Raw genomic sequence first — 10,759 nt, forward strand, 5'->3', positions numbered from 1 at the left:
AATATTCGGTTACACCCGAACTTAGCCTTCCTTACTTGTTCTTATATTTCGTTAGTTTTTTGAAATATAGTTTACACGCTTACACCAGTACTGAAACCGTATTAGGAGGGAAGGCGACAAAAAATATAAGAGAAAATACCAGAAAAATACAGAGAAAATAAAGTAGTGTCATATATAGGGCTTATAGCCTACACAAATGAATGTAAGGAATTATTGGAAGACATAAGGTAGAATATAACAACTTTATTATAAGGCTTATGGACCAACAAAAATAAGGCTTACTTACATAAGGCCTTATTAAAAGAAACCACTTGATTTATTAAGACCTTTTATACATACGAGTATAAGGCTTATATATTACTTACTTACTTAATTAGCGCTTAACCGTCTAAACGGTTATGGCCGTCCAACAAGGCGCACCAGTCGCTCCTTCGCTCAGCCAACCGGCGCCAATTGGTCACACCAAGGGAGTTTAAATCGTTTTCCACCTGGTCCTTCCAACGGAGTGGGAGCCGTCCTCTACCTCTGCTTCCATAGGCGGGTTCCGATAGAAACACTTTCTTGGCCGGATCATCATCTTTCATTCGCATAACATGGTCTAGCCAGCGCATCCGCTGCGTTTTAATTCGCTGGATTATGTGGATATCTGCGTATAGCTCGTACAGCTCATCATTAAATCTTCTTCGGCACTCGCCATCGCCAACGCGTAAAGGTCCATAAATCTTTCGAAGAACTTTTCTCTCGAACAGTCCCAAAGCCCCTTCATCTGCTGTTGTCATGGTCCATGCTTCTGCCCCATATAGCAGGACGGGTACGATAAGTGACTTGTAGAGTATGATTTTCATTCGCCGAGAGAGGACTTTACTTTTCAATTGCCTACCTAGTCCAAAGTAGCATTTATTGGCACGATTATTTATAGCCCACCCAAAATCAGGCTTATATAAGCTGTTATAATAACGAGGTTGAATAAGGATTAGTACACCATAGTATTGCCTTATTATAAGTTTTATTGCACATATTAAAAGTCTTGGACTTATAATAAGACATCATCTCCTTCCTTCATTCATATTTTTAATAAACTATTTCAAAACTATATTTAACCAGGGGAGGGTCTACCATCGGCAGTGGTTCGGGTAGCCAAGAAAGTGTTACGAAAATATTCCTTCCAAAAATGCCTTTCCCAGATATCTTTTGGAGTCGGTGTAAAACACATACATAGGTACCAAAAACTTGAAAAAGAGGTTCTCAGACAGTGTTGAATGTAGAATATATATCTTTCATGGATTCTTTGAAAGCACAAAAAGTAGATTTCCTTATTAAAAATAGTTTTATCGGCCTCTACACATATTACGAAAACTTATAGACTATAGTGCGATTTTTATTTATCACGTGTCCCTTTTAAGTTAAAACATAGATAGCATCTTTAAACTGTATTTATTATTTTTTATGAAATTGGAGTAAAAGTAATTTAAATGTTTTATTCTGTTATGTCTTTTATGAAAAAATTAATAAAACGCATAGAAATTTGCCTTAAACTTTTAGCTTTTTTTCTTAGCCTTAAAAATTTTTATTTAGCCTTTTTTAGCTTTTTATTTTTGTCGACCTAGCCTTTTTTCTGGAAAAGTTCAGGCAACACTGTTCATATGGCTGAGTGGATAAAGGCATCTGCCTTTACACTAGTATAAAGTACGAATGTTGGAGCTTTCGAGTTCAATACTCAGCTCTCGAGAAGCTAGCTGATGAAGCAGTTAAATTCAAAAACATGTCCCAGTAACCATCGTCCTTTGTAAACTTTGCAATTTATCTCTAATATTGATTACAAAACAAATGTATAAAGCAATTTGAGCATTCCTCGATAATTAAACACAGAAACAAATTTTCGCTACGTGGTCCAGGGATCGTGAAAATTCAAAAAATCGTCCAAACTTAGACAATTTTTCTTTCGAATTTTCAGGAGCTTCCCGATAACCCTGAGACCTGAAATTGTGGACTCTATTAAGCTGTTATATTTAGGACAAAAGAATTGTATAGCTGAGACACGGATCAAGGTATTTAGAAAGTCCATTCACAACACGGTTAATTTTTAAGTAACCCGCAGAGTTACATTCTTGAAACTAAGAACACACTTCAAAGACCTGAAACTTTGACTGAAACTTTAGGTACTTTTGAGTAGTAATATTTAGGATAAAAATGTTTTCTAGATGGGACTGGGATCGATATATTTAGAGACCATGCAACTGAAGGAGAAAAAAATAGATCAACAATTTTTAATTACTTCCTTTAAACAAATGCATCAGAAGAAATGGAAAATGTCTCTTTAAACAAAGACATAATCTAATATAAAGGTGGATCGCACATTTCCGGACTTCGGTAAATATCATGGTGGAATAACCAGGTGAAGTAAGCTATCAATTGTCTTGATCTAAATTCTTCTTTGCTCTATTATTCGGCTATCTGAAAATGTTTCACCAATGTTGTCTCCGAAAAAGTGTTCATTTTTTTCGTTTTTCAGAAGTGAAATATGCTGCTTTTAGTACTCTTTTTCACACAAACTATAAACTGAATATCGATGGATTCTTACTAACTTACTTACTTAATTGGCACTTAACTGCTTAAACGGTTATGGCCGTCCAACAAGGCGCGCCAGTCGCTTCTGCGATGGATTCTTACTGGATTTAATGCAGTGATTCATGATTTGGTGTTGGTTTCCATAAGTAAGGCCTTGCCAAACTATTACGTTTAAATTACCTAAATTGTAGTATTTTACCTTATTTATGAAAAAAACTTCGCTTAAACAATGGTATTATAAATATACAAAAAATTATAACGCACAGTAGCTGCTTTGCCCTGAAAAGAGGAATGTTACAGTTATGGATTGCCATTTGCAATTTTTGAATCCGGCTCGCTTCGGATCAGCATCTTCTGGTACTAGGTCGACAGGGTCCGTCTATCACCGAACATAGGTTAGGTGGTAGCTGCCCTGATAAGGAAAGCTCACTTGGACAACACGAAGGTCCGTTGTGATACCACATACAACTAAAATAACGGTGACGTAAATCTGAATCGTTGGGTAGCAACGATAAAGTTCCGAATTATAGCGATCTCAACCTTGGAGAAATCCTCGGGAGATCCAAGTGAGTCGCGACCGAAGTACTTTCGCCTAGTTCTGGCAAAAGCTTGGAAATCAAGCATAAAGTGATTTGGTGATTCCACCTCATCATCCTCCATACAGCTACAGCAGGATGGAGTTTCCAGTATATTGAGACGTACCGCATGGATACCCATGGGCCAGTGCCCTGTCAAAACCCCAATGACCATTGATAGGTGAGCCTTAGTGAACTCAGTTATTCCTGCCATCCACTTTCGCCCAGAAAGATGTTGCTACCCTGCAAGAGGTGGTATCCGCCCAACGTTTGCTGAGCTGATTCAAGTCCCAGCTATGGAGGAGCAAACCACAGGTGGGCAGCGGAATCCCGATATCCCTACATCCATCTTCAACCCGTTTAGTTGTACCGCTGCGGACTAAGAGATCCGCTTGACAGTTACCCGGGATATCACTATGGCCCGGGCCCCAGATAATCTTAATTATAAAATAGTTCTATGCAATCGCAAGCGAGGTCAGACACTCCCAGACTACCCTCGATCGCACTGTAGTTGAACTCAAGGCCTTAATAACCGCTTGGCTATCAGAGTAGATGTTAAATTCCCTAACCGTAGTAGCACTGGATAGCACTTCATCCACCGCATCCTTAATCGCAGCAACTTCCGATTGGAATATACTGCAGTGATCAGCCAACTTAAACTTGCGGCTTACATTTAGCTCTTGACAACATATAGAAATACATGTTAGAAGTACATATGTTTTACTTCCGACTTCCAACGACAAATTAACAAAGCATCTGGAACTGTGTGCGGTGTTTTACGAGTGAAAACACCTTTTGACGTACATTTGTGATATACTATATATGGATAACACCTCTTCCTATTTTGTCCGGTTTTGCAGTGAAAGTTTTAGCTGCAGTTGTGGTTGAGGTCCGTTTTACTGCTCATCACAGTTTAAGTGGTCAATATTCTTTTAATTTTTGTCATTGCTTACAGTAATGTAAACTCGCACTGGCCCTTAGCATTCCCTTCTGCTTTGGCGTAAAGTAGAACTGTTATGCTGAAAAAATAGTCAGTTATTTAGTAGACAGCTATTTATTTTCCTACTTAATTTTTTTGAAATCGGGGAAAATTTTTACCCCCTTCTAACCGGCGAAAATACACCCGTACAATTTCAGATATCGTACATATTGTGATGAATACTAGCATCACTAAGCTGCTACTAAACAAATGCACAACAACAATAAAGCAGCAACTCTTATGTAGAAGGCGACGAAGATATATCTCACACGCACAAATAAGTAGTCATCAACCGAAGTAGTTACTCACACATACACACGCATATGGCTATGTGAGAGGCGTGGACTACAGATATACGTGTATATAGCTGGTAACTAACCAAGCATGAGCTACAACTGATCGCGAAATTACTAGACCTTGGGAGAAATTGGTGAACGACGAAACCGAGAGTATAAAAGCAGCGCAAGCTGAGTAACTTGTGAAGTACTACTCCCAAACTTATATAAATACAGACCAGTTTGCAATACTAAACATAGGTGTGATTTACTCAACAGTTTAGCGATTCGAACGTTAGCAGAAAGTTGCATAATAATCAGAAATCCCCAGAATTCGTTACAATATTCTGCCTTTTTCTATTTACTTCACTTGGCGATTCCACTAAAATTCTATCTATTTATTGCAGCCCGCCTTTATATTTTTGTTCGTCATAAAATTTTTGTACATGGTTATGCTAAAATTTTAATATCAAAGTTCAACAAGATTATGTTTTTTGTTTGTTTGCTTATGTTTTGTGCAAAAAGGCATTTTTCGTTTCCTCTGTTCAATTTATATAAAGGAAGTACTTACAAATTTTGTATCTTCTTTTTATTAACATTCTGTTTTTAAATGATGCTGCCATATACTTCACAAATAAACATCCGAAAATGATATTTTTGCGAAAACCATCTAAAAAACGTATTGATTGTGTAGAGCACAGGAAAAGTTAGTTCGTTGGTCCTAAGTGTTGTTGCTGTTGTTATAGCAGTGCTTATTCCCATCCAATAGGTGCAACCACTTACAAATTTTCATCAACATCCTCTAGAAGGAGTCCAAGGAAACTTGCAGTTTCAACACGGGTGCACCAGAGTCAGAGGGGTGTAATAGGCGTAGCCTCCAGATTGCAATCAAAAAGATGGGCAGTGTCATGTGGGGTAATTCTGGCATACTATTTCGACTCCATTTGAGGATATCAATAAGTACCTATTTGTGTTTTTCTTCTACATTCGGCTGTATTCTCAGGTACCGTATTTCGTCATAATGCGTGCGGAGATTACTTTTTAAGACCCTAGGAGGTGTATCAATCAGATGTCTGTTGGGATGCCCAAGTTTCTGCGTATTCGATAGAAACTGTTTGTTCAGCATCTCATTTCTCTCCCCTATGGGGAGTACTCCCACCTCATTGTGTAGCTGGTTTTCTTGGGACATAAGATTACAGCCCGTAGCGGTTCTAAGAGCGGTGTTTTGGCAGGCCTGTATTTTCCTCCAGTGCGTAACCTTTAGCCTTGGCGACCATATCAGGGACGCGTAGCATGCAAGCGACCGGCGAATCGCTTTGTAAGTGATAATGAGCGTTTCTTTGACTTTACCCTAAGTGCTGCTGGTAAGAGATTTGAGGACTTTACTACGGTTCTGGATTTTAGGTACAATTGTGTTTGCAAGCTCTCCAAAATGTAGATCCTGATGAAACGCAAAATTTTGTGATGTAAGACATTCGGTAGCGTAATGCCATCGACGTGAATGTCCAATATGGTCGACAGTTGCTGTTTCCATGTTGTAAATAAGTTCGGGAGGATTTGTTCGATGACAACAAGTTTTGTGAGGCGAAAAACTGAAGAGGTCAGGGAGATAGCTGCTTATTTTATTACAAAGTTTAAGCGATGTGTAGTGCAGTCATCGACGTAAGATACAATGGTGACTCCTTCTGGTAGCTTCGATATGTAGGAGTTAAACAAAAGCGGGGATAGGACACCACTCTTTGGTACATCTTGTTTAATTCTTCTTGGCTATGTCTGCTCTAGGATCTGCTGGGGGGATGAAAATTTGTGGGAGGGACGCAACAAATTAAATGGGGTTACAGTGAAATGACAGTCCTTAATAATAAATAAATAAATGTAAGGCGCGACAACCTCTGAAGAGGTTTTAGGTCTACCTTCTCTTCCAATTTGCGACGTGACCCTTTAAATTTTTCCTACAAATTTTTGGGACGGGACCTACATCTTCTATGACGACTGCGAACGACATCTGCAAGGCAGATAAGTTTTCACTGAGTGGCAGAAATACACTCGGAGTGCTTGCCAAATCACAGTCGAGGGGCGACCCCGCTTAGAAAAACTTGCTTCTGGTTGAAAAAAACTCGTTGCTCTAGTTTATATGTTGCTTTTCCCGGGGTATGAACCCAGGATCTTCGATGTGGTAGGTAGAGCACGCTACTACACACCATGGCGGTCGCCAGTCACAGTCCTTGGTCGGGAAAAATCCGGAGTCGCTCTAGTACATAGAACCGGCTATATTGGGAAGCGTTTAAAATTACAGAAGGGTTTAGTATCTTTATGGTGCCTTTTGGTTCCGTATAACGGTTGCTGTGGAGTTGGCATACCACCAACATACGTCATTGTTTATTTTTTGGAAGAGAAGCTCGGCCTAAAATTTCTTCGGAGGGTATCGCGCCTTACATTTATTTTTATATTTTAACCGCCGAAACAGTTTTGACCGTTTCGTAGCAAGTCACGCAAGCTGTAACTGACGCCATTTGGGAGCACCAAGAAAAGTACAGTCGTCCTCCACCTGCCTCTTCCAATTCAATGCAGGTCTCCCCTTTCCTCTGCTGAAGTGTCGATTAAATAACTTTCTTGGCGGGAGCATGTTCGTCTATTCGGGATAGTACATGAAGGAACAAAGCATCCATGCCAGTCAAGTTAAATTGGAAATGCTTTGGAATCCGATCCACCTTATGCTTAATTTCTACACATCGCACCTCTCTTCCCCACCAGATGTAGTCAGCAATTTTTCCTACGCATACATATACGGAACCCGAGACATAGTCCTCACGTAACCAATTCTTCTAACGGCAACATCCCTACGACCCAAATCTGTTGAGACTACTAGTTTCCTTTGACTGTAAGGTTTATCATATTGTGAATGCTTTTTTCATCACAACAGAGACCCAATACATCAAATTCGAGCTCGATCTAAGCCTCGGTATTTGTTTAGCAATACGTAATATGTCTCCGATACACACTTATCCAAAAATTACTAGGGCAGATTCTAGTCAAATCGACACATTCCGTTTGTTCCTAATTCCTGTAGCTTTGTGAAAAATCCAAGCTGAGTTAATGATGAACATAACAATTCTCTGGATATGATCTGTCTGGTTAACCTGCAAGTTATATTTTTCCTGATCATTGAAATCTCCCTATCTGTCCGCGTACCCTTAAAACTTCAAGCCGTAGCTCCTTGTATTAAGACCTTTGGTCTTCTTCTTCTAGCGACAAAAAGACTGTCCGAAGGTCTTGGGTAGTTTTATCGATTTTGATGTGCCTTTGCCGGATATTTATTCGGAACGTTCCGCGAAATAGCACATGTAGGTTACTAACCCGATGAACTGGGAAACGACTTATTATGACTACAGTGAACCTTCCTCGGGAAACTTGGGGTCGCCAGAGCATCGCTTGCTAAATAAATAGGATTCGCCACGAGTGAGGTTGACATTTGGATTGGAGAAACATTTTGAATGGTTTGCGTTACACAACCCTTTAATCCCAGGGAACTATGCTCATACGTTTTTCTGTGCGTAACCATTAGGTGTCTTCTTTAAATGAATATTAAGTTTTCATTTATTGTTTGTAATGCGTAGTTTCAACTTATTTCTTGATTGTGAATTGGTACAGTCTTGCTCAACATCTCCAATTTTTGTTCCAGGTTCGATCAATGCTGACATATTTCAAAGGTGCACGTTTCAAGCTACATTCAGATCATCACACACATTGGCGCAGCATATTCAGGTAGGTACTAACAAAGGCTTCCCCAAAAATCATTTCAATATTACTCATTTCACTCATTTGTTCTTACCCGCCAGGTTACACGCCATCGCTCCAGCCTCCATAAATACCAAACATATTGAAGGTTCCTCTCGGGCGTAAGAATACGATAAATTAAGACAAGACGACAGTACATCCCTGCATGTGAATGGATATGAACCTATACCACAATCGAACACTTCATCGAGCGCCAGCTTGTACTTATCTTAATCGCACGAAGAGTAATATCGAAATTCTCAGCAAAAGTATTTATAAGACTAAAATGCACAAGAAAGGCGATTACACAAACCGCGCTAACTATCATGGCTTAATATAGCTTATAAGGTTCTTTCTGGCGAACTGTGCGAAAGGCGGGAACACAACGAGCTGATTAAAACTTCTCGGTGCGGCGTCGACTTCAAAGCAACCTTTGACAGCGCGAAAATAAGATGATTGTGTGCTGATATGTCGGAATTTAATTTTCCCGCAAAGCTAATAAGGACCTGCCAAATGACGTTCAGAAACACCATCAGCTCTGTAAGGATTGGAACGGACCTCTTCTAGCCATTGGAAACCTAACAATTCGATTCTTTTTTACCTAAGCTATACTTATTTATAATAACTAAAAAGCACAAATAAACATTTAGTTATCTATTTTTGTATGTTTCGGTTTTTTATTTCAAATTGTTGTTTTAATTGTATCATTTGCTGATACGCTTTTGATCTACAGATTTATAACACCACCGCAATAGCGTGACGACGCATCACGATTTTTTCCTATTTCGCCTTTTTTTATCACAACGGCCAGTCACCAGGCTCGCAGAACTATAGAAGAGGTATTTGCCGCCATGCGTGTGCCAGTATGTGTATTTGTGAAAATGTGTTCCCACCCAAATAAAATTTGCATACTTTTATGCACTGCAGCTTACCTTTTTGAACGGAAGTGCATACAAAAAAGCTGGTCAAGTTTATATCGGCAGCCTAAAAGTATGCAACGCTCGTTTAGAGGAAGCAAATCATTTTTACACATACACGCGCGCACGCACGTGTGTAAAGTATCTGCTTCTGTAGTTCTGCGAGCCTGGTGTCTGATCACGATCATCGTTGCAGATGCGAAAAAAGCGAATGGAGAAAAAAAAATTTCTCACGACGCCCTTAGTAGATCAGTTGGGTGGGTCTCTTTCTATAGAAAATTTGAAAAAGATTTACGATATAGCTGAGCTTGTCCTTTTTTTTTTTGTTCCCTGGCAGAAGATGCAAAGAATTGTACATAATTCTGCTTCTTCAAATCCAACTTAATCAGCTACGAGCGTGGTGTCAGCAGTTGTTTTGCTTGCTCACTATCATGCAGACGATCTGATTATTGAACGATTATTGACGAACTGATTATTGAAATCGTCTTACCCTTAAAAAATTTCTAGACTAAATATTGCCACCTATCGTGAAGGAAATCAGTAGATGAAAACCGTAAGGGGTGTTAAAAGTAGTCATATCGGCAGATCGAACACAGCGCTGCTGATCCCTAGACTAGGACCTTATTGATGACTACGTGGAGGGTTGAAAAATCCCCTCTGCAATCATTTCAAAGAGCGTTAAAAGGTTATGGTGAGAACGGCTCTTAAGAACAAAACAAACGTGAGTACTGGAGGAAAAAACTTAAGTGCAGTATGATAGACAGGGGTATCGTGACTCGAAGAGAGAACTGAGACTTCTAGAAAGTTATAATAAAATGGAAACGGGAACACTTGAATGTATAATCTCAGGTCCTGGTTAAATGTGACCCCGCATACAGAACCAAATATCGCGACATCAGTATCCTTAATATCGGATTGAGCGCCTTGTCAGCATGTCTTCATACATCATATGTTTAATGTCGAATAGATCCTCACGACACAACCAATTCTAGAAGAAATTAATGATTCGAAAGACGACATTCCTACCTATAAATATATCCCGAAAGTATTTAAATGAAACAAAATATAGTGGTTTTTATGTTCTTTATTAAGTACAACTTTCTTAAGTTCTAAAATAAGATCTATTTTCCCATTTCTTTATTTTTGTACACAGTCTTGTTTTCTTTTCCGATCTTTATAATCCGAATTGGAAATTTTCACTAAGAAATTTACGATTTCTTCAAATTCACTAGGCGCGCAGAACTATAGAGGCGGATGCTTTTCGTACGTGTGTGTGTGAGCGGCTGTAAAAATTTCTTGCTTCCTGTTTGTTAAACGGAAGTGCATACATCTAGGCTGATCAAGTTAATATCCGCAGCCTGTAAGTATGCAACGCGCGTTTAATGAGTTAGAGGAAGCAGCTCAGCTTTACAAACACAAACAAACGCACACGCATGAGTGACAAGTATCCACTTGTATAGTTTTGCGGGAATGTGGCTGATCATGGTGATCGTTGTAGATGTGAAAAAAAAAATAATCAAAAAATAAATTACGGAAGCATCCAAGATTCTCGGGTTTCTTTAAATAATTCTTACGATATATGTAGATGATCCATCCATTGTTTCTCCTCTTGCAGACGTTGCATATAATTTCGCATAAATCTACCTCGTCATATCCAACTTCATCAGC

General features: G+C 39.2%; 1 protein-coding gene across 2 annotated transcripts in view; it reads left to right on the forward strand.

Annotated features, from left to right (window-relative positions):
* LOC137250742 (uncharacterized) overlaps nt 1-8,806 on the forward strand; it is a 239,011-nt gene extending 230,205 nt beyond the window's left edge. For both annotated transcript variants that reach the window (XM_067784085.1, XM_067784086.1), the window contains 2 exons: nt 8,080-8,162; nt 8,237-8,806. The gene's annotated coding sequence lies outside the window, so the exon portion shown is untranslated. The remainder of the gene's footprint in view (nt 1-8,079; nt 8,163-8,236) is intronic.
* Nucleotides 8,807-10,759: the final 1,953 nt, after the last annotated feature.

Source organism: Eurosta solidaginis, chromosome 4, assembly GCF_040869045.1.
Source record: "Eurosta solidaginis isolate ZX-2024a chromosome 4, ASM4086904v1, whole genome shotgun sequence".
NCBI lineage: Eukaryota > Metazoa > Arthropoda > Insecta > Diptera > Tephritidae > Eurosta > Eurosta solidaginis.